General features: G+C 48.8%; 1 protein-coding gene and 1 long non-coding RNA gene across 5 annotated transcripts in view; one reads left to right on the top strand and one right to left on the bottom strand.

Annotated features, from left to right (window-relative positions):
* The window catches only part of JADE2 (jade family PHD finger 2), a 145,949-nt gene that overhangs the window by 63,406 nt on the left and 60,764 nt on the right, over positions 1-21,779 (bottom strand). For both annotated transcript variants that reach the window (XM_021084771.1, XM_021084773.1), the window contains exon 7: positions 1,620-1,782. The gene's annotated coding sequence lies outside the window, so the exon portion shown is untranslated. The remainder of the gene's footprint in view (positions 1-1,619; positions 1,783-21,779) is intronic.
* On the top strand, positions 1,668-14,425 carry LOC106507323. 3 transcript variants are annotated; one of them, XR_002341914.1, is made up of 3 exons: positions 1,668-1,798; positions 7,749-8,777; positions 9,508-9,630. It is a non-coding gene; the product is annotated as an uncharacterized LOC106507323 (long non-coding RNA). The 3 variants fall into 3 exon arrangements; XR_001303225.2 differs by lacking the exon at positions 1,668-1,798 and adding an exon at positions 11,804-14,425 and having other exon boundaries at positions 5,561-8,777; positions 9,508-9,627; XR_002341913.1 differs by lacking the exon at positions 1,668-1,798 and having other exon boundaries at positions 5,561-8,777.

Genomic DNA, 21,779 nt, shown 5'->3' with positions numbered 1-21,779 from the left:
AATAAAAGTGTTATGTGAAAAGAAAGTTGCAGGGTAATATGTACAATATGATCCCGTTTACATTAAAAATGCCTACAACGAGTCTACATTTTAAATCTGAATGTAGACACACAGATATATGTAATTTCATAGAAAAAATAAAGTGGTGAGAGCAGTTGCCTGTGTTGGAGCATAAGAAGTGAGGCTGGGAAGGGGTGACGGGCTAGCGTAGGGCTGTGGCCGTAGACTGCAGTTGTTAGGGGAGTCCCATGAAGCCCTCTGCCCTCTGCCCTCTGGGCAGTGCTGGTTGGCCGACAGGTGCTCAGAATTCTCCAAGAACAGAAGCAAGGTTGGAGAGAGCAAATGTGCACAACAACGGTTAGACCATGGTCCTGGCAGGCAGGGGCAAAAAGTGCTGACTCCTGGGTGGCCTGGAGCCTCTCTGGCCCTGTCTGAGCCCCAGTGTCAGGGTTTCTCTGGCCCAGCCTGAGAGTCTAAGTCCATTCCAGACCCTTCCTACTGAGGCTGAGCTCCTGGAAGAGCATGGAGAAGCCCCACTTGGCCTTTGCTGCTGAGACTTTGGCATGAGCCAGGCTATAACTGGGACCCAGCGTGGGAAGAGAGAAGCTTCTGAGCAGTATGGCCTCTAGGAAAAGGTCCCTCCTCTGACAGGTAGAGTACCGCTTCTTCCCAACTCATCTGGCCTGAGGAAGCCTAGTCCAGCCTGGCTCCTTAGGGAACAAATTCATTACCTGGTGAGCTCTAAACAGTTAATGAAATCCACTGAGTGAGGGCTCTGGGCTGGGTGAGAGACACAGATGGTGCCAGAGGTCAGAGCTTGGGCACTGGACCTGTGGGATGCTGGTGAGCTTGTGAGCCGAGCTGTGCACAGGTGGAGACTTGTTGTGCATACAATTCCTAGGGTTGGTCTGGGCTGGCTTCAGGCTACAGGGATGAGTTTCATGAGGTCCCTGCCCTGAGGATATCACAGACGGAGAAGGGGCATACTGTGGGTTTGGATGGGGTCAGATACGTAGATAGGATCGAGGCTCAGTGTGGAACCAGAGGAACAAGGCCAGCTGGCTCTGAGATGCCTCACCCCAGTCAAGGCTTCATTAATGGTGCCCTGGCCTAGACCAGCCTCCCATTGCCAGCAGGTATTCCAGGGTGCAAGGTGGCTGCCTTGGGAGCCTCCTACAGGCACTAGTAAGCAAGCTATTCCTCCCTTAGGACTGAGGACAAAGTCACTTGTGAGCCTGGGGTGACCTTGGGCACTATAACTTCTGGGCATCTAGGACCTGCAGCTCTGGCAGGTGGCGGGCTTCTTCCAAATGTGCTGGGTCTCCTGCCAGGGCCCTGGGGAGAGGCTTGGACAGGAATTGACACTGGATGCCTGTGCCACAGAGATGCCTGGGAACAAAGGAATTCTTGTCGAGCTGCTCTCCAGCTAGGCCAGCTCCGGGCAGCTTATCCAGCTAACACAGCTCCTCTAGGAGAGTTGTACAGAGGAAAGAAAGCCTGCATTACCCTGGAATCCAGTTAGGACAGGAAAGGCAGATTCCTAGGGAGCACTGGAAAACTGTGTTTGGCAGTGGGGACGTCCCTGGAGAGCCTCTGCCACTGGGCATCCAGCTCCTTACCTTTCTGATCGCCAACTGCTTTCAGAGTTCAAGGAGAGGCAAGCAGCTCTTAGGTGTCCGGTCCTCCGGCTGACCGGGCTGGGAGAGTGGGCCCAAGGAAGAGCAGGCGCCATCCTTGCCCCAGAAGACCTCACAACCCAGGTGGGGAGGTGAGATTCCTGGACTGGAAACAAGATGAGGTAGGACATGAGTCAGTGCAGAAGTGTCTGCCTCAGCCCTGCATGTGCGTGGGGGGAGGAAGGAGCTGCTATGTGGGGGCAGCGGGGAGAGAGCGTGTGTACCTGTGCCTGCATGTGCATGTGTGCAGTTGTGTGTACCCATGGGCGTGAATAGTGCGTGCTGTGTGGCTGTGTGTATCCACACAGGCCTGGTGCCACATCTCTGGAATCCCTGTCTTTTGTGCTATTTGCCCAGACAACCTAAAAATAATTCCCACTTAACTTTAGGATTTGTTATTTGATGTAGGAGATTCTTGCCCAACAGATACACTGTTCTACCCACACTTTAAGATCAAGTTAAAATGAGTCTGCATTCCTTATGCATACACAGGAAGGCTGGTCAACAAAAGTCACTCCGGATTTAGCTGGAAAGTTCATATAAAAATGGTCCAGAGCATAACAAATTTGAGCAATATGTATGGATTGGCAATGATGGCACTGAGGGTGATAATTATGATGATGATGAAAAAGAACCCAATATAGCTACCAGGGGTGTCATCTGCCCTTTATTTCACTGATACATGACATCAAATCGGGCCTATGACACGCACCCAATGAGTATTTATTGGATTTATTTGCAGACATTGACAAAGAATGTCCACACATGTGACACATGGGCAAATATGGAGCAAGATGATCGATAATTCATCATGGACAGAGGACCACTAAATAAGAGAGAGTTTAAAAGTCAGTTTAAAGCCGCTGTGGCTGTGGCGTAGGCTGGCTGCTGCAGCTCCAATTGGACCCCTAGCCTGAGAACCTCCATATGCTGCAGGTGTGGCCCTCAAAGACAAAAAAGACCAAAAAAAAAAAAAAAAAAAGTCAGTTCATTAGACAGATGGCTGAGGGGTGATGCCATTATCACACTGAAAGAGTAAAGCCCTGGAGGAATGCTAGAGTGAGAGACAACTTGCTGATACTTGATAAGGGGTAAGATGAGAGATATACTTGTGACCAGGTGACAGGTCAGTAGCTCCATGGCCAGATCCCAATAGGTAGGTAGAGAGGTAAACAGAAATGGAGGGATAGAGTGAGAGAGACAGACAAGAGGATGAGAGAGGTGTTCCTACTGTGCCTCAGGGGGTTTATAACCCAACTAGTTTCCAGAGGATTCGCGTTGGATACCTGGCCTCACTCAGTGGGTTAAAGATCGGCATTGCTGCAAGCTACGGCGTACGTCACAGATGCAGCTCGAATTAGGCAGAATGATGCCCCCTAAAGACGTCTATGTTGGGCTCCTCAGAACCTGGAATATGTTACTTACACAGCAACAGGGACTTTGCAGATATGAGTAAATGAAGAACCTTGAGATGGAGGGAGTCGCCCGGATTATCCAGGTGGGCCCAGTCTAATCACACGTCCTACCCCTGCACTGACTTCTCTCTTTCTCCTGCTCTCTCTTTCTCTCTCTCTTTTTTTTTTTTTTGGCTGCACCCACGGCACCAGGAAGTTCCTGAGCCAGGGCTCAAGCCCACACCACAGATAACGTCAGGTCCTTAACCCGCTGAGCCACCGGGGCTCCACATTTCTCTTTGACCACGCTCTAACCTCCCCTACCTTCTTTGCAGTTCCTCATCATGCCAAGCTCATTCCTACCTCAGGGCCTTTGAACTCCCTGATGCCTCTGTCTGCTTCTTTTCATCACTCAGATCTCCGTTCAAATGAGAGTTGCTTCCTCTACTTCCAGATTTTTGTCCCGAAGCCTTGAGAACACTCCGTTCCTGGGGACTGGGCTGGGGCAGCGGGATGTCCAAGCTCCTTGTCTGCTCTGGCTGGCATCATCCCCAGGCCTGGGGCCCGCCCAAGGCTGCGGGATGGAGCTGTGGGCATGAGTCATCGAGCCACAGACACAGTCCCCTTGTTGGAGGGACCTGAGCAGTTTATGTTGAGGCAAACTCCTAGGGCCAATGACCCGATTGAAGGAGGAGGTTAGGAATTTCCCCAAGTTCTTCAGATTCACGTGGGGCCTGGAGGGAACTGGAGAGCGGAGGAGCTGCGAGTGGCCTGCATGGGTGATGCTATATCCTTTCTGGATGGTTCTCAGCCCACCAAGAGCTGGGCCAGGCTGTGGAGGAGCAGATGGCACATGCCATTTTCACCAACTCCATTTATCTCACAGTGACCCAGCAACTACTGTGTACCAGGCCCCATGCTGCCCTCCTGCAGGTCAGTTCTGCCCAAAGGAGCAAATAGTCTAGGCTGGGAGGCAGGCTGGCCACAAACCTTACAGATCTCCCGGACAAGGGCTCAACATTGAGGGACACAGAGAAGCCACGTTAGACTCTGCCACATGGAGCAGGTGCGGCACTTGAAAGCAGTGAGCAGGCTAGCTGGAGGGGCACGGACACGATGGAAGGGTAGCCCGGGATGCAGGACCAGCCTGGGGTGTCAGTCTCCTGGGGCAGCCAGAACCAAGTACCACAAACAGAGCGGCTTAAACAATAGAACTGTGTTCTCTCACAGTTCTGGAGGCCAGCAGTTTGAAATCAAGGTGTTGGCACAGCCGGGCTCCCTCCAAAGCCTCTAGGGGAGAAGGCTTCCTCATCTCTTCCAGCTTCAGGGGCCTGTGGTGCTCCTGGCTTATGGCAGTGTGCCTTCAACCTCTGCCTTCACCTCCTCCAGGCTGTCTTCCCCCTGCATCTGCACATCTCTGTCTTCGCGTGGTGCTCTTCGTGTGTGCCCGTGTCTGGGTCCAAATGTCCCTTTCCTATAAGCAGAGCTAACGTGTTGGACTAGGGCCCACCCTAAGGACCTCAACTCAACTAAATCTGCAAAGACCCTGTTTCTGAATAAGGTCACAGTCACCGATGCGAGAGGGTTGGGACTTCACTATATCTTTTGTGGGGCACACTTCGACCCATCACAGTGGGCAATAGCTTGGGAGGGCATAGAGCTCAAGGCCAGAGCTATCCGCCCGCAACCTTTGTACACATTTCCCTGGGTGTCTCACTGGTCCTGACACTTACCTGCCACGTTCCCACCTCCAGACTCTTGCTGCCACGGCCCCACCCCCGTCCCTGGTCTGAATAGCTTTTCTTTCTCCTTAGGCCCAACCAGTGCTGGGACCTTCCTCTGATCCCTGAGACTCTCACGGTCTGAGGGAGGGCTCCTTTGGCCCACAGCACAGTGCCCAGGTGGAGGCCTTGAGTCCAGCTCCTCAGCCATTTCCAAATTCCCTCCTCACCATCCCTGCCCAGGCTCCTCGCCGTCCCGGGACAGGGCACTCAGCGCCTTGGAGCAGAACCATCCCACAGCGACAGCCCTGGCTGCTGCATCCCCTTTGCTCCGGCCACGCCTCACTCTCACCCCTTGGATCCCCATGGAGCCCACTTGGCTCCACCAGGGACCAAGGTGACAGCGGAGCACTGCCACCTGGGGCAAGGTGAGGGGCTTGCAAAGAGCTCTCCGACCAGATCCCTTATGCACCAGCCCCCAGGTAAGAAATTCCATCCTGGCCAGTCTGACAGCACCCACCCCTGATAAGGAAAAATGCCTTGAAGGGGAGACTGTCTGCCAGGAGTAGCTGGGCAGGGACTTGCCTCTGGAGACAGGCGGCCTGGTGATATCTCACTCAGGTCCTACAGGAAACTTGCCACCCAGGAGCAGGAGGGGCTGAAGAAGAAAGGCCATCCTGCAGGGCTCTGTCCAGGCTGCAGCGTGGGGAGAGGCCGAGGGCAGCTCCCGGCGCCCAGCCTGCCGGGCAGAGATGACCTCAGGCCCCAGGATATGCACTCGGCCCAGCCTCTTCCTTCTCGCCAGCCCGCCCCCTTTGTCCTTCCCTGGCTGAAGAACAGCCCCTCCACCCGCAGCCCCTGGGCTGTTGGTGGCCTTTGGACTGGGAAAGACTAAGGCCTCCCAGGCCCCACCCCCAGGCTGACACTCACAGGCCCAGAGCTGTCCCTCCCTGAGCACAGTCCCACAGTGTCCTCAACCGGCCAGTCCCCTTCTACCTTGTCTCCGGTGGGAAGGGGCCGGGGGCAGGGAAGCGGGCCAGGCCCAGGCCTGGCCAAAAGCGCTGTGCTGCCCCTGGCCCTCAGTCCCGCACGTGCCCATGGAGCTCACATTCTGTGCGGAGTCCCCGGACAAGGCTGGGCTGCCCAGGCTGCTCCTCTGCTTGTGCCAGAGGAAATGGAGGGTAGGATGAGGGGTGTGCTCCCCACAAGACCCCCAGCACCCCCAAAAGGCTCTTTTGGAAGGATTAGCCAGCCGTGCCTAATAAGGAACTACCTCACCTTTGCCTGATTGAGTCCAACTTGGCAGGGCTGCCTAAAATAGCCAGGTAACAGATGCCAAATGTCTTCAAGGAGAGTTTGGCTCCGGAGACCTGGGCAAGGGGTTGGGGCGTTGGGAGTGTGCGGAGGTCCAGCCCAGGTCCAGGAGTCAGGAGGGTAGCCTCGGCCCCTGCACCTGGACCCCAGACCCAGACCCTGAGGTGCCAGCCAGGCCTGGCCCCCAGTAGGTCCCAATCAAGCCTCTAAAAATCCCTGTTTTTACCAGTCCAGTCCCTGCCCACATGGTGGACGTCATCAAAAACCCTTCTTAGATGAAGAGTTTTGTGGAGAATTTCATGCTGCCCCAGAGAGGGTGAGGTATGCTCAGGGATTTGGAACCTGATCAGAGAAGGCATCGCTAGGCCTGGCCTGAGCATACGCTGGCAGTCCAGTCAGCGGCCTGGACTGCTGGGTTGGTGTCTTTCGTCAGGACTGCCTACCTGCTAAGCTACTAAGGACACCTAAGTTGGGGCTGGCTCCGCTCCAGCAAGCACATCCTCTCCGTGGCCCTACTGGCCCCTCTTGGGCTTGGTCCTCTGCGAAGCGTGGTTAGACCTGCCAGTCTCTCAATGTCCCTTTCCTCGCAGAGGAAGAGGGAAACCAAGCAAGGCAGGGCATGGGCTCTGTGGCCCGTGGTCTGAGCCCTGTGTACAGAACCCACGCACGGGCAGGGAGAGGCACCTGGAGTGTGCAGGGGGCACCTCTGGAGCAGGGCTGGCTGACTGTGTTCAGTGCAGTCAGTGCTCAGTCCCCACTCTGCGTGCAGTGTATTCACCAGGCCCGGGCAGAACCTCTGGAGCATCTGTGTGGCGTCACTGGCCTCCTCCAGGGGCCTGAGCCCCAGCCCAGCCCACCCCAGACTCTGAAGTACTCTGCGGAGGTCCTCGTGCCGTATCAGGAAGGAAGAACACTTTCGCCCCTGACCCCACCCTAGGCCTCTCTGGGAAGCTCATCTCTCCCCACTGCCATCTGCGGGCTTCCTGAGCCACAGCCCACAGCCCCCGCACCTCAAAGCATTAATCTAACAAAGTAGTTAATGCCTGCCCCAGCGCTTGGCAGCTCTTTGAACACGGACAAGGTACTTGACCTCTCTGGACCTCATTTATCTCACGGATAAAATAGAAATAATGATAGTCCTTAGCTCAGAGGGTCATTGTGGGGATCAAATGAGATCATGCAGGGGCTGGCACAGGCAGGAGAGGGCATCCCTGGTACTATCTGTGGGTATCCCTCTCTAACCTGCTGCTGCTCCTTTGCTCCTCATCTCCAGCTCCCTAAACCCAGGCTTGTCACCTTCCTAAAACCTCTGCGGTCTGAGCCAGGGGAGCCGGTCAGGTCCTGCTCCCAGGTGAAAGGCAGAGAAGGATGTGTGTCTGAGCATCCTGCATCCCTGGTCATAAAGCTAGAAGGACTCCTCCAGGCACACAGGATGCTCTCACTTTGGTCACCATCCACACTCTTAAATCAAGGGAGTTTCAAGAATCAGTATTTCTGTGGTAGAAGCCAAAGCAAAGAAACAGAGAGGGTGAGAGAATAACCGAAGGCCACACAGCAAGCTCAGACCAAAGTCAGGTGAGGGCCCCAGTGGACCTGCACCCAGCTCTCCTCCCCACCTAACTCAAAAGCTTTCTTTTCTTCAGAAGCCTCGGTGGAAGCCTCCTTCTGGAGCTTTTCTGTTCAGAGAAAGCAGCAAACAAAGTGGAGCCAGCCCCCTGGGCCTGGAGCCCTGAGCTCCCCAGGCCGACCCACAGACTGACGGAGACGTTACCGGAGCTGATGATTCAACTTCCTGCCTTTTGAGAGCGCCCAGACCACAGAGGTTTTCTCGCTTGGAGGAGGGGGCATCTCCCTGCTAGGGCCAAGCAGGGTGGGACAGGCCCCACCACAAACGGCAAGGACCAGGCAGTGCATGGGGCAGGCCCTAGGGGCTGCTCTGGAACCCCGGCCAGCTCCTTCCTAAGGCCTGGCTCTTTGGGTAACTGATTACTACCTAGGGTGACCAAATGTCCTGATTTGCCTGAGACTGTCCTGGTTTTAGCACCTGAAACCCCACATGCTGGGAAACACCTCAGTTCTGGGCAAACCAGAAGGTTTGGTCACTTAATTACCACCCATATTTCTAGAGGACATGACTGCCTCAGCGACTCTGGGGGTCCAGGCCCCAGGACAGCACGTTTTAGAATAGGGAATAGGTACACTATGTGCAGGTTTTTATTTTGTATTAATTTTTTTGGCTGTACCTGTAGCACGTGGAAGTTCCTAGGCTAGGGCTCGAACCTCGGCCACTGCAGGGATGACACTGGATTGTTAACTGCTAGGCCTTTAGGGAGCTCAGGAATTGGCAAACTGTGGCCTGAGGGCCTGATCTGGCTCTCTGCCTATTTTGTACAGCTCATAAGCTAAGAATAGCTTTTATATTTTTTAATGGTTGAAAACAAAATTAAAGAAGAATAATATTTCATGAGAAGTGGAAATTACATGAACTTCAGATTTGGGTGTTCATAAACAAAAGAGCACAGCCATGCCCATTCATTTACATATTGTTTCTGGCTGCTTTCACATCACAGGCAATGAACTTGTATCGAGACTGCACAGAACCATGGACCACAAAGCCTAAAATATTTACTGCCTGACCCTGTACACAAAGTTTGCTGGCCCCTGTTTGAGAGGTAGGCAAAAGGCGCGGGTGTGCCTGACCTGGGCTGGGGTGTGAGTGTGTGTGCGTGAGCGGTGACGCTTTTGTGAGGAAACGCAGAACTGGAGAAGGACAGATTCAAGGCAAGGGCTCAGCTCATTTCTCAGGCTGCAAATACTTGCCAGCCCAATTCCAGAAGCGGTTCAGAAACGATGTGCCCGGACCCCTACCCTCGGCCTGCTAACAATCCTGCTCAGCTTGGGCTTCTGGGGCGAACTGTAGGGCACACGCAGCACCAGATCTTTGGGCCTAGAGGCAACAGAGTCCTGTCCAGGCCTCGGCAGGCCCTATCATTTCAAAAGCCCAAAAAGGAACATGGGGTCTGGCAGCTGGGCAACATGCTTGAAGCTGGAACCATCCTGGGAAACCCATCTTTCTGACTGTGGGTAAGAACAGTGAGACGCCACGCAGGTTCAGGCATTCCAACGTTGTCACATGGGGCCATAAACACAACAGGGGCTCCCTGTGCCCCAGGAGATCTCGCCACGTGTGCCACGGCTGTCCACCTGTGTAACTGACTTAGAAGCTTGGGACTTCCGGGGGTGCTGGAAGGCTGTCCCCAGAGGCTGAGGAGGAAGGTCTCCGACTGTCCCTTTCTGAGCAGCTTCTAATTCAGGGGACCCTCATTCCTTGCTACTATCAGCACCTTCGAGCGGGGTTCCTCAAAGGGGGAGCCTGTCCTCATGTCCCTCGCCCTGGTCCAGGTCTTCCATCCCTGGAAGGACAGAGCCGACGACATCTCTGAAAGAAGCGCCCCTCAATATCTTCCTTGGGAAAGAAGACGGCTCCCTTCAAGTTCGGGTCATGCTTTTCACACGTTGAAGGTGGGTCATTAGGAGCAAATGCCACTGTTTCCCGCTCACTGCTGGAAGCACACAGGGTCCCTTCGGGGTGATCGTGGGGGTGCATCGTGAGAGGGCATGAGAGCAAGCCCCGGAAATGCCTTTAAGAAGACCCGGCCCAGGTGCGGCCAGGGGCCCTCCGTTTGATTATTACCCTGATGCCAGCAGGAACAGTAGACCTGGGTTAGTGTCCTGAACTCTACACAGACCGAGTATGTTCTCAGTTGACTAGTCTCCCAACCTCAGCCACAGCTGTACATCCAGAAGTCCGCTGGCTTATGCGGACTTACGGCTAAGATCTGGGGAGGTAAGGGGATGGTTCCAGAGCAGCCGCATCTTGAGGCTCAGCATCTAGGTCAATGCTGTGTAGCTCGGGCTCTTGATTGGTTGTCCCTCAGTGTTCCCATCTGTAAAATGGAATGATTTGTGGAGACTTACCTCATCATGAGGTTCTGAAGAACTACTGTACCAGAGAGAAGGCCCCCTGGTGATTTCACTGTGCATCTTCCTAAGGAATTGGCTCAGGGTGCTTTAGCAGAGTGTATGTGTGTGGGAATCAATTAGAACTCTTTCAGCTTTAAGTAAAATGTAACTCACCACAAATTGCTTAAGCAAAAAGAATCTATTTATCTGGTTGGTTGGTTTACATAAAGAAAAAGTTAAGGGGCTTCAGGCACAGCTTAGTCCAGGGGCTCAAAAATGTCATCTGGACCAGGCCATTCTTCATTTCTGCTTTCTTTAGCATTGATGCTATTCTTAGACTGTGATGGCAGGATAGATGCAAGCAGCTCCAAGATGACCCCCTCACATATCTAAGTCCAGAAGAAAGGACAACATCTTTTTCTGGGCTACTTAAATACTTGGTATTGACTCCAAATGGACCTTGTGGCTTGGCTTGCATCACGCGCTCATCCCTAAACCATTACGCAGCTTGGAACGGTGCACAAGGCCCATGCTACTCTGATTGGTCAGGCCTGGTTCACAAGTGACGCTCAAGACAGGGAATTAACTCCACCTGAAGTACACAAGCGGAACATAAGAAGAGGAGTGGATTCTCCAGAGAAAGTTGGACGGCTTTGACCAGAAGATGAGGGACAAATACGAAGCAGGGAAACCACAACAGTTCTAAAACAGGAAGTAAATGTGTATGGGCAGGAATCCTTGGACCTGGATCTGTACAAGGCATCAGTGGACTGATGCACAGCTTTGGGATCCAGTGAGAATACGAGGTAACATCCACCTCTAGGAAAACATTGGATTGCCTCAGAAATCCCCAAATATTGCTCACTGCCCTGGGACCTGGGACCTCACAGTTAAGCAGAATATGATCCGGGCATCCTGACATCCACAGGAGTTACCAGCCCCTGCCTAGAACAAGGATCACCTGGCCCATGCCTCCTTACTCTGATTGTACTGTACTCTCCTTGAGGGCAGGACCACAACTCCCTTCCCTCTGCACCTGCAGAAATATTTTTGGAATGAATACTAATCTTTAGCAGAGCTTGATACCTTTTCAAACCTCTTTAACATCTACTGTCGTATATGATTCTTTGTTCTTCTTTTTGGCTACCCAGGATCTGAACCCTCTTCCTGTGAGAGGGAATTCCCCTTATTCTCAGGCGGAGCCCACTTCCCACCAGAGAGGCTGAAAGTAGCACGTGCGTGTGTTTCCCAGCCTCCCTGTGGCTGGGCAAGGGCACATGACCTAGGCTCTGACCATCAGACACATGGGCATCAGACACATGGGCTCCAGACTGTGACCCAGGAGCTAGTGGCCCAAAGAAGCATTTGGTGGTTATCAGGGGTGCAGCTAGCCAGTGTTCCTAGGGCAGTGGGGATGGTGACTCCTGAGGGCGTGAACAGGATGCTGCAGCCCAGCCTACCTGGCCCAGTACAGTGGTGACAGTGACGACAGCAAGATCCCAACTGAGTACTGCAGTGTGACCTGGGGCCTTGTTCAAAGCCGTGTAGTCTATGGGGCTGCTTCTCTGCTCTGCCGAGAGATTCTCTGAAATGCTCAATATCCTTATTATTTTGGGGCTTAAATCAATTTAGCTTAAGTCAACTGAGTCAATCTGCTTAAGAATCGATTTCTGTTGCTTGCAGCTAGAAACTCTGTTATAATCCTTGAGACAACTGCATAATTCCCCTTTTCCAGGTGAATAAATTGAGGCTTAGAGCCCGGCCTCAGCCCATGCAATGGGACCGTTTCTGCATTGAGACCAGAACCCTGGACTTAGTGAAGCAGACCTACAACTGCAGGTGGGAGCCCAGGCGAGGAAGAAGTTTCTCATAAGTAGAGCTGCCTCATCTGGTAGGAAGCCCCCTGTTGCTGGAGGTATGCAAGCAGATCTGGGGAGATGGAGGGAGAGGCCAGGCAAAGCAATTCCAGTTCCCTTCTTTGCCACAGATTACACAGGTTATCATCTGTCCAACTCGGAGTCCTCTTTGTCCACACAGAAGGGTCAGGGTAACACACAGCTCCTGGTGCTGCGGCTTCAAACCCCCCCAGTCTCTTTACCATCCTGCTTGTTTCTGGTCCAACTGCTGCTAGTCCTATGTTCCAGAGAAAAGTCATGGCATTTACTGGCCTCCGTCACTTTAATGAAAAAGCCCCTACACCAAACAAATACAAGCACAGACATTTGCAACTAATTATGGTATTGCTGATCAGTCAAATTTCATTGCAAATTGCATGTTGAAATTGATAGTGGGCGAGTCATGAATAAACTGGTTGTCTGGAAAAGTGACACGGGCACACAGGACTAGGTTAATAATTCAATTTGGGCTCAGCCAGACACTCTGAAGAAGAGGAAGAAGCAGATTAGCGGTGCCCCAAGACTGCTTGTTTTCCCGGGTACCTCTTGCCAGTGCGCCTTCTAAGGGAAGCTGAGCCTCCTTTAGGATCCTCCCACTTTGGGAGACCGCAGGGCACTGAGTATTCCAGCCTTTAATTCTTGGTTTGCAAAATTGCAGCCTTGAGTGATGTGGGGAGGGGAAGACGGCCTTACATCCCATCCCCTTTGCTGCTAAGAAGCCCACTGAGGAGGCTTCCTGGAGACTGCCGCCTCCTGCTGCAGTGAAGACTGCTCGTGGCCTCCCATCTGTGGGTACTGGGCTGGGAAAGCCCACGGGGGTTCCCCAGGTCAGGTCTGGCTCCAGAGAAGGTGGAAAAGGAGCCAGAGGGGCCTTAGAGAGCTCCCCACTTGCCCTGGTCCCCGTGGCGGCCCACAGAACTATGAAGCCCAAAAGTAAGACAATGCATCGAGGCCACAAGATAGACGGGCAGTGTCCTCAGAATTGGGCCTTCCTGGAGGGTCGCTGTGCCCCTGCACCTGGGGAGGAAGGCAGGATGGAGACACAGAGCAGGCAGAGTGCACAGATGTCAGGGGCAAGTAAGATGCAGTCACAGTGGCCACGTTGATCCACCCTGGAGTACTTCCCCGTGAGCTGCTCGGCCACTCTAACTGCCCTGGCTCTAAAGGCCTGTGCGGAGGCAAAGTCTTAATTTTTGCCCTCTAGATTGGAGTTTAAAACTCAAATGTCTACATGGATGTGGGTGCGCTCTAGACTGGGCAGGCCTGGTAAGCTTGGGCCTGCCTCGGGGGGAGCAGCCATGCTTTGGCTTCAGGAGACTGTCTAGAGACAATATGAGCTGGAATCCAGAAAAAGATTTAGGCCAGGGATATAAATTTGGAAGTTGTCAACAACTGAATTATATTTAAAGCCACTCTGGGGGAGATTAACAACAGAGTGAGTGGAGATGCGAGGTCCAGGGACTGAACCTTAGAGAGGAACAAGTGCCAGCAAGAGGGCCCGTGAAGGAGCAATCAGCCAGGCAGGAGGGAAACCAGGAGAGGGAGGCGAGGGCGCCGAGCAGGGAGAGATGAACGCCTACACTCTAGAAAAGAGGCAAGGGAAGCTAGCCTTGAGATTTAACATGGAGACTCCTTGACAGGGGTATCTTGCCGTCGTGCTGGAGGCTGAGGGGAGTGCACGGGAGAAAGGAAGGAAGGAGAGGACGTGAAGGCAGCAGAACCTTCAGAAGTTTTCCCATAAATAAGAGCAGAGAAATCGGAGGACAGTTTGAGGGGTATACAAGGCCAAGAGGAGGTTTTTCTTTAAGAGAGAAAAATTGCAGTATTTTTGGGTGTGGATGGGAATAAACCTGGAGAGAGGGGAATTTTGATGATGCAGGTGAGAAGGGGGATAAAAGTTGGAGTGAAGTCCTTGAGTAAACAGGTGGAGATGGCATCTGGTGCCCCAAAAAGGAAGATGTCCTTAAACAGGAGCACGGAAGGTTCCCCCATATTAGTGAAATGGAAGGCAGAGTCACTGAGCACAGATGCAGGTGGGTGGAGGAAGTAGTGGTGGAGCCCATGGAACGTCTCTTCTATTTTCTTAGCAAACTAGGAAGAGGTTGTCAGCTGAGAGTGAGGTGGAGGAGGAGGTGTGAAGCGATCGGTGTGAAGCCATCGGCGGGAGGGAGGGTGTGAGTAGACTTGGGGATGGAGTATGACGGCTGGGCAGTGTTTAGGTCTCACTTAGGGAGGGTTATGGTCATTAATTTAAGGTGAGGCAGCATAACAAAGAAGAAACAGACTCACAGACACAGAGAATAAACTAGAGGTTACCAATGGGAAGAGGGCATGGGAGGTACAAAGTATTCGGTGTAAGACAGGCTCAAGGATGTATTATTGTACCACATTGGGAACATAGGAAGTATTTTGTAATAAGTGTAAATGAAAAGTTATATAAAAATTTTAAAAATAATAATTCTGGGAGTTCCCGTCGTGGCGCAGTGGTTAACGAATCCGACTAGGAACCATGAGGTTGCGGGTTCGATCCCTGCCCTTGCTCAGTGGGTTAACGATCCGGCGTTGCCGTGAGCTGTGGTGTAGGTTGCAGACGCGGCTCGGATCCTGCGTTGCTGTGGCTCTGGCGTAGGCCGGTGGCTACAGCTCCGATTCAACCCCTAGCCTGGGAACCTCCATATGCCGCGGAAGCGGCCCAAGAAATAGCAACCATAACAACAACAACAACAAAAAAAAAAAAAAAAAAAAAAAAAAAAAAAAAAAAAAAAAAAAAGACAAAAGACAAAAAAAAAAAAAATAATAATAATTCTAAAAATTCTCAAGAATTAAAAAAAAAACCAAAAACCTAGCTGAATAAATAAAGTGAGACTGGTCAGCTCAACTGAGGTTATTTCTCAATCCTGGGCAGCCTGTGGGTGCAGATATACGGTAGGAAAAGGGTTGCGTTTCACCAGGGATGTGGTTTTGCCAGGTGCCTGTAGCACAGTGAGGGGCAAGGGAGAGAGTATAATACTGGATTGTGGACCCTGGGCTGGGGAAGGAGGAAAGCGTGAAGAGAAACACTTGCTGGGTCCCTGGAAGAACTGTGGCAGTAGGGGTACTAGAGGGAGGGAGCTGGAGTGAGAGGCAGTGTTTATCAGACAGTGGGATGTTTCAAACTGAGATGATGAATGGAGTGCTTTGCAGGTAAAGTCTGGGGATGGGAGTGAGAGGCTGAGGTACTGTGGAAGCCAGGATCATGACAAAAACTAAGGCTCGAGTGGCCTTAGAGAGGGTAACTGTGGGCAAGGAGTTACCATCTGTAAGGCATGATGAGGAGGGACTCGGAGGTCGATAAACGACAGCAGAAAGGGGGAGAAATGGGTGGTCGCATCTGATGACATGGGTTTTCCTGAGAAGGAGGGCAAACTGTCTAGAGGTGGCACTAAGGAGCAAAATGGGCACGTCGCAGCCCTAGACCCAGGGACACAAGGACTGCAGGAGGGAAAAACGCCACCCCTTGAGAGGCTGCAAGGCGAGTGGAATGGTTATGGGAGAGGCAGTCTTCCATTAGAGCAAGAAAGCAAAAGGAACATTTCAAAATGAGGTTGAAGACAGGGGCAAGTTGACTGATGCCAAACCACGAGTTTCTGGACGTGGGATAGGGAGGCGATGGGGTCAAAGAGGGAAATACGGAGCCATGTGGGACGTAGAATCCTGGGGTAACGATGCCCTGGGAATTCTGGGACTCTGGGGGGCCTGATCTGCATAGGGATAAAGGGACTGATGAGAGCAGCCTGAGGGGCCTGAGGCAGGGTTTTTCAGGAGGTCGGAGGAGGGAGCGCTTGTCAGGAGCCCTGTTCACTCCTGCTGATGGTGGTCTGGAGGTCTGGGGAGGCAGTCTTTCCACAGCAGGTGGAACTGTGGGCTCCTTCTTTACTCCCAGGTAGGAATAGCAATCAAAACACTCTTCATAGACCTGACCCTAGAACCACAGTCACGTCAATGAAAAAGAATTGCTCAGAAATACTCTTATATGGGGCATAATAAATCTATATATAACGAACCCCCTCCAAAGAGTAGCGATGAAAAGCTTAATCCCTGCCAACCCCAGGGGGAAAAAAAAAATCCAGGTTTTAACTTTAGCTCTTACACCAAATGAATTCAGGTAAATTAAAAGGCTAGTGTGGAAAGTATGATATTGGTGTAAAAATAGAAATAGACCCATACAACACCTGATGAATTGGTTTTCAAATTGGTTGTCAGAACCAAGACAACTCAATGGGGAACAATCTTTCCAACAAATCTTGCTGGAACTATGAGACAGTCATATGCAACGTAATGAACTTTGACCCTTACACCACAGCCCAACAAAAAATTAATGGTATGGATTAAGAGCCTGTATGTATGACCCATATACAAAATTACATACTCAAATATTATACAAAAATGACATACAACTCAAGTTTAAAATAAGCCAGGCGTTCCCGTCGTGGCGCAGTGGTTAACGAATCCGACTAGGAACCAAGAGGTTGCGGGTTCGGTCCCTGCCCTTGCTCAGTGGGTTAATGATCCGGCGTTGCCGTGAGCTGTGGTGTAGGTCGCAGACGCGGCTCGGATCCCGCGTTGCTGTGGCTCTGGCGTAGGCCGGTGGCTACAGCTCCGATTCAACCCCTAGCCTGGGAACCTCCATATGCCGCTTGAGCGGCCCAAGAAATAGCAACAACAACAACAACAACAACAAAAAGACAAAAAAAAAAAAAAAAAAAAGAAAGAAAGAAAGAAAAAAAAAAAAGAAAAAAAATAAGCCAAAGACTTGGATTAAAGAAGACTTTACCAAAGAAGATAACTTTGGCAACAAACACACGAGAAGGTGCTCGACATCATTTGTCATTAGGGAAATACTAATTAGAGCACATGCTCGAAGAGCCAGAATTCTGAAACACTGACCGAATTAAGTGTTGGTGAAGATGGGATCACTGCCTGCCCTGGAACAGACGGGAGATACGTGAGGAAATGCTGGGGGTTCGGGGTATCTTGTATGAACACAGCACCGTTTATGCTCTCTTCAACTCACAGACATTTAGGTCGCGGTGGCAGATGCAAAGATGTGCCACACAGGTCCCCCCCTGTCCACTGGCAGGGAGTGTGATCAGCAGAAACCTGTGGCTAAGACCTTCTTCAAGGTCCACCTGAGCTGCAGGGAGTGTGGCGCCCCTTCCCGGAGCAGCTTGTACCATGTGACGGAATAAGACAAGGATACAGAGGCTGGGCCAGTTTCATCCAATATCGAATTCAGGTGCAGAATACTTGCTTCAGTTTCCTACCAGGATGGCCTAGACTTTGTTGAACTTTCATCACAGTTTGACTTCGGTTCAGTTCTGTTTCCTCTCTCTTCCTTTCATAGACGGTGACTCCTAAATTTTTGTTTTGTTTGTTTGTTTGTTTGTTTTGTTTTTAGGGCTGTACTCGTGGCATATGGACGTTCCCAGCCTAGAGGTCCAATTGGAACTACCGCTGCTGGCCTGCACCAGAGCCACAGCGATGTGGGATCTGAGCCACGTCTGCGACTTACACCACAGCTCACGGCAATGCCGGATCCTCAACCCACTGAGCTGAGGCCAGGGATCAAAGCTGCAAACTCATGGTTCCTGGTCGGATTCATTAACCACTGAGCCATGATGGGAACTCCCCTAATATTTCTAATAAATATCTTGCATCCCAAACTCTACTGCAGTATCTGATCCCTGGGAAACTGACCTATGACAAGGCTACTATAACCTAAGCTTCTATGGTCATTCTTGTCCATGTTTCCGGTTCTATAAACACTCTTTTCTGTAGGATATTTGCCTAGTAATGGGTCATAGAGTATGTTATTCTCAGCTTAACTGAATAATGCTGAACTGTTTTCCTAAGTGGTTGTACAAATTTGTGTAAATTTACAAGGATAAATGTTTTTGCTAATACTTGGTATTGTGACTTTTAAATTTTAGTCAATTTGATAAGTGTGTCGTATCTCATCATGATTTTGTTTTGTTTTCATCATGATTTTAATTTGTAATTCCTTCATTACCAAAGAAATTGAGTACTTTTTAAAAAATTTTATTGGACTTTGAGTTTCTTATTTTTCAGAGTGCCTATCTTTTGCCCATTTTTCTTTTTCTTTTGGCCAGGATACCTTTTAGATTATTACTTATTTATTTGTTTTAAAAACACTTTACTGGAGTTCCTATCGTGGCTCAATGGTTAACAAATCCAACTAGGATCCATGAGGTTGCAGGTTCTATCCCTGGCCTCGCTCAGTGGGTTAAGGATCCGGCGTTGCCGTGAGCTGTGGTGTAGGTTGCAGATGTGGCTGGGATCCTGTGTTGCTGTGGCTCTGGTGTAGGCTGGCAGCTGCGGCTCCAATTGGACCCCAGCCTGGGAACCTCCATATGCCGCAGGTGCAGCCCTAGAAATGGTAAAAAGACAAAAACAACAAAACAACAAAACAGCAACAACAAAAACTAAAAACAATTTACTGAGGTATGACTGACAGAAAAAGCGGTGTATATTTAAGGTATACAACTTGACGAGCTTGAGTTGCCCATTTTTTCTACTGCTTTGTCTTTTATTATTAATTCTTATGAGTTCTATACAGACTCTGGATGAAAGCACTTTGTTAGTTTTATCTGTTGCAATTATCTTCTGCTACTCTCCAGCCTGCACTTTCACTCTCTCAATGTCTTTGATGAAAAGAAATTCATTTTATCCATCTTTATTTTTTTTTCTTGGCCATCCCCTAACATATGGAGTTCCTGGGCCAGGGATCAGATCTAAGCCACAGCTGCGACTTAGGCCATAGCTGCAGCAATGCCCGGGCCGTGGATTGAACCTGTGTCCCAGTGCTCCCAAGATGCCACTGATCATTGTGCCACAGCAGGGACTCCCCATTTTTCTTTTGTAGTATTGCTTTTTGTGCTTTGTTTAAAAAATTTCCTTCCCCAAGATTATGAAGACATTCTTCTACATTATTATTTTAAAACTTTATAATTTTGCTTTTTATATTTAGGTCCATATGCTCCTAGAGTTGATTTTGGTGTATGGTGTGAGATAGGGGTCCAATTTCATTCTTTTTTGATTTGAATATCCAAGTGCGCCAGCCAAGTCTACTGAGGGTGTCTTTTTGCCACTGCTATGCATGCTATTTCTGTCACAAATCAAGCATTTGGATATGGGCAGGTCCATGTCATAATTTCCTCTCTATTCCACTGGATCGTCTCCCCAAATCAGTGTCTCACTGTCCTAATTAGTATAGGCATATAGTAATCTGGTACGGCAATTCATCTAGCCTCATTCTTTCTCTAGAACAATTTAGCTATTCTGACCTTTTGCATGTCCATATAAATTTAAGAATCATCTTGTCAAGTTCCCCCAAAAAAACCCAATGAACTTTTATTAGAAATAAAATTGAATGTGTAGATTACTTTAGGAAGAACTGACAATCTTTGTAATATTGAGTCTTCTAATCCATGAACACCATATCTCCATTCATTAAGATCCTTACTTTCTGTCAATAATACTTTTTTTTTGCACTGGAGATTTACTCCATTTTTATTAGATTTATTCCTAGTGATTTGGTATTTTTAAATTATATTACAAATGCTATGTTTTTAAAGTTTTCTCTTTGTTGCTACTGTTAGATGAACTGATTTAAAATCCAGGAAATTTGATGAACTCATAATAATTTTTTTGTGTGTGTGCATTTTTTGGCCACACCTGCAGCATATGGAAGTCCCAGGCTAGGGATCAAATTGGAGCCATATCCGCTACCTACACCACAGCCCATAGCAATGCCAGATCCTTAACTCAAGAGCTAGTCCAGGGATCAAACTCACATCTTTATGGATACTAGCTGGGTTCGTTTCTGCTGACCCACAATGGGAATTCCCTCTTTTGATAATTCTAATTATCTATAGATTATTTTTATTTCCTCTGTATACTATCCTATCATCTATAAATAATGGTATTTTTGTTTCTTCCTTTTCCAATCTTTATTCTTTTTTTTTCTTCACTAGGCCGGCCAGAACCTCCAGTAAAATATTGAATGAAAGTGGTAGTAATGGATATCTTTGTTTTGTTCCACTTCCAAAGAGAAAACTTTCATTGTTTTACCACTAAGTATGATGCTTGCATTGGTTCTGTTTTTTTAAAACACCCTTTATAAAATTAAGGAATGTTCTTTACGCTTCCAGTTTGGCAAAAATTTTTGGCATCTATTGAGATAACCATAATATTTTCTCCTTTAATCTGCTAGTGTAGTAATACATTAGCATTTTTGAATACTATACAAAACTTGAATTCATTGGATTAATTGTAATTTGGTCATATCCACTATCCTTTTTGTATGATGCTAAATTTTGCTTAATAGTAGTTTGTGTAGAGTTTTTATACCTACGTTTATAAGTGAGACAGACCTTTCACTTTCCTATATTGATCCTTTCAGATTTGGGGGTCAGGGTCATATTAGTTTCATGAAATGAGTTGAGGAGGATAATTTTGGTTCTTTGGGAGTAGAAACGTCTAAACTTCTAGGACAGATTGCGTATGAATGAAATTTTATTATCACTGAATATTCACTATATTTCCTAGCTATAGCTCTCTGTATTTGGAGTTTTCTTTGTGGGAAGACTTTAAATTACTGATTCAATAAAATATGTAGGAATAAACCTACCTAAGAAAGTAAAACATAATTAAGGAGGTACTTGGAAAACTATGAGACACTGATAAAAGAAACTGAAGATAACACCAACAGACAGAAAGATATACTGTGTTCATGGACTGGAAGAATTAATATTGTTAAAATGACCATAGTACCCAAGGCAATCAATCTACAGACCATGGGTATTTTTCACAGAACTAGAACAAATAATTTTAAAATTTATATGGATGCACAAAAGACTCTGAGTAGCCAAAATGTGTTGAGAAAGAAGAACAGAGATGGAGGAATCACACTCCCTGACTGCAGGCTATACTACAAAGCAACAATCATCAAAACAGTATGGTACTGGTACCAAAATAGACACATAGATCATTGGAACGGTCTAGAGACCCCAGAGATAAACTCACACACTTATGGTGAACTAATTTATGACAAAGGAGACAAGAATATACAATGGAAAAAAGTCAGTCTCTTCAATAAGTGGTGCTGGGTAAACTGGACATGTACAAGCAAAGCAATGAAAACAGAACATTCTACACCATATACAAAAATGAACTCAAAATGAATTAAAGACCTAAATAAATGTAAGACCAGAAACCACAGAACTCCTAGAAGAAAACATACACAACATTCTTTGACATAAATTATAGCAATATTTTTTGATCTGTCTCCTAAAGCAAAGGAAATATAAGCAAAAATAAACAAATAGGACCTAATTAAACTTAAAAGCTTTTAACAGCAAAGAAAACCATTGACAAAATGAAAAGACAACCTACTGAATGGGAGAAAATATTTGCAAATGATATGACCAGTCAGAGGTTACTATTCAAAATATATAAGCAGCTCATACAACTCAACATCAAAAAACAACTGATTAAAAGGAGACTTGAATAGACACTTCTCCAAAGAGGACATACAGATGGCCAACAGGCATATGAAAAGATGCTCAACATCACTAATCATCAGAGAAATGCAAATTAAAACCACAATGAGATATCACCTCACACCTGTCAGAATGGCTATCATTAAAAACAACACAAACAACAAATGCTGGTGAGGATGTGGAGAAAAGGGAACCCTTGTACACTATTGGTGGGGATGTAAATTGGTGCAGCCACTGTGGAAAACAGTATGGAGGT

The sequence above is a fragment of the Sus scrofa genome, chromosome 2, assembly GCF_000003025.6.
Source record: "Sus scrofa isolate TJ Tabasco breed Duroc chromosome 2, Sscrofa11.1, whole genome shotgun sequence".
Lineage (NCBI taxonomy): Eukaryota > Metazoa > Chordata > Mammalia > Artiodactyla > Suidae > Sus > Sus scrofa.
Note: the sequence above shows the minus strand (reverse complement) of the source record. Positions and strands in the feature narration are given on the sequence as shown.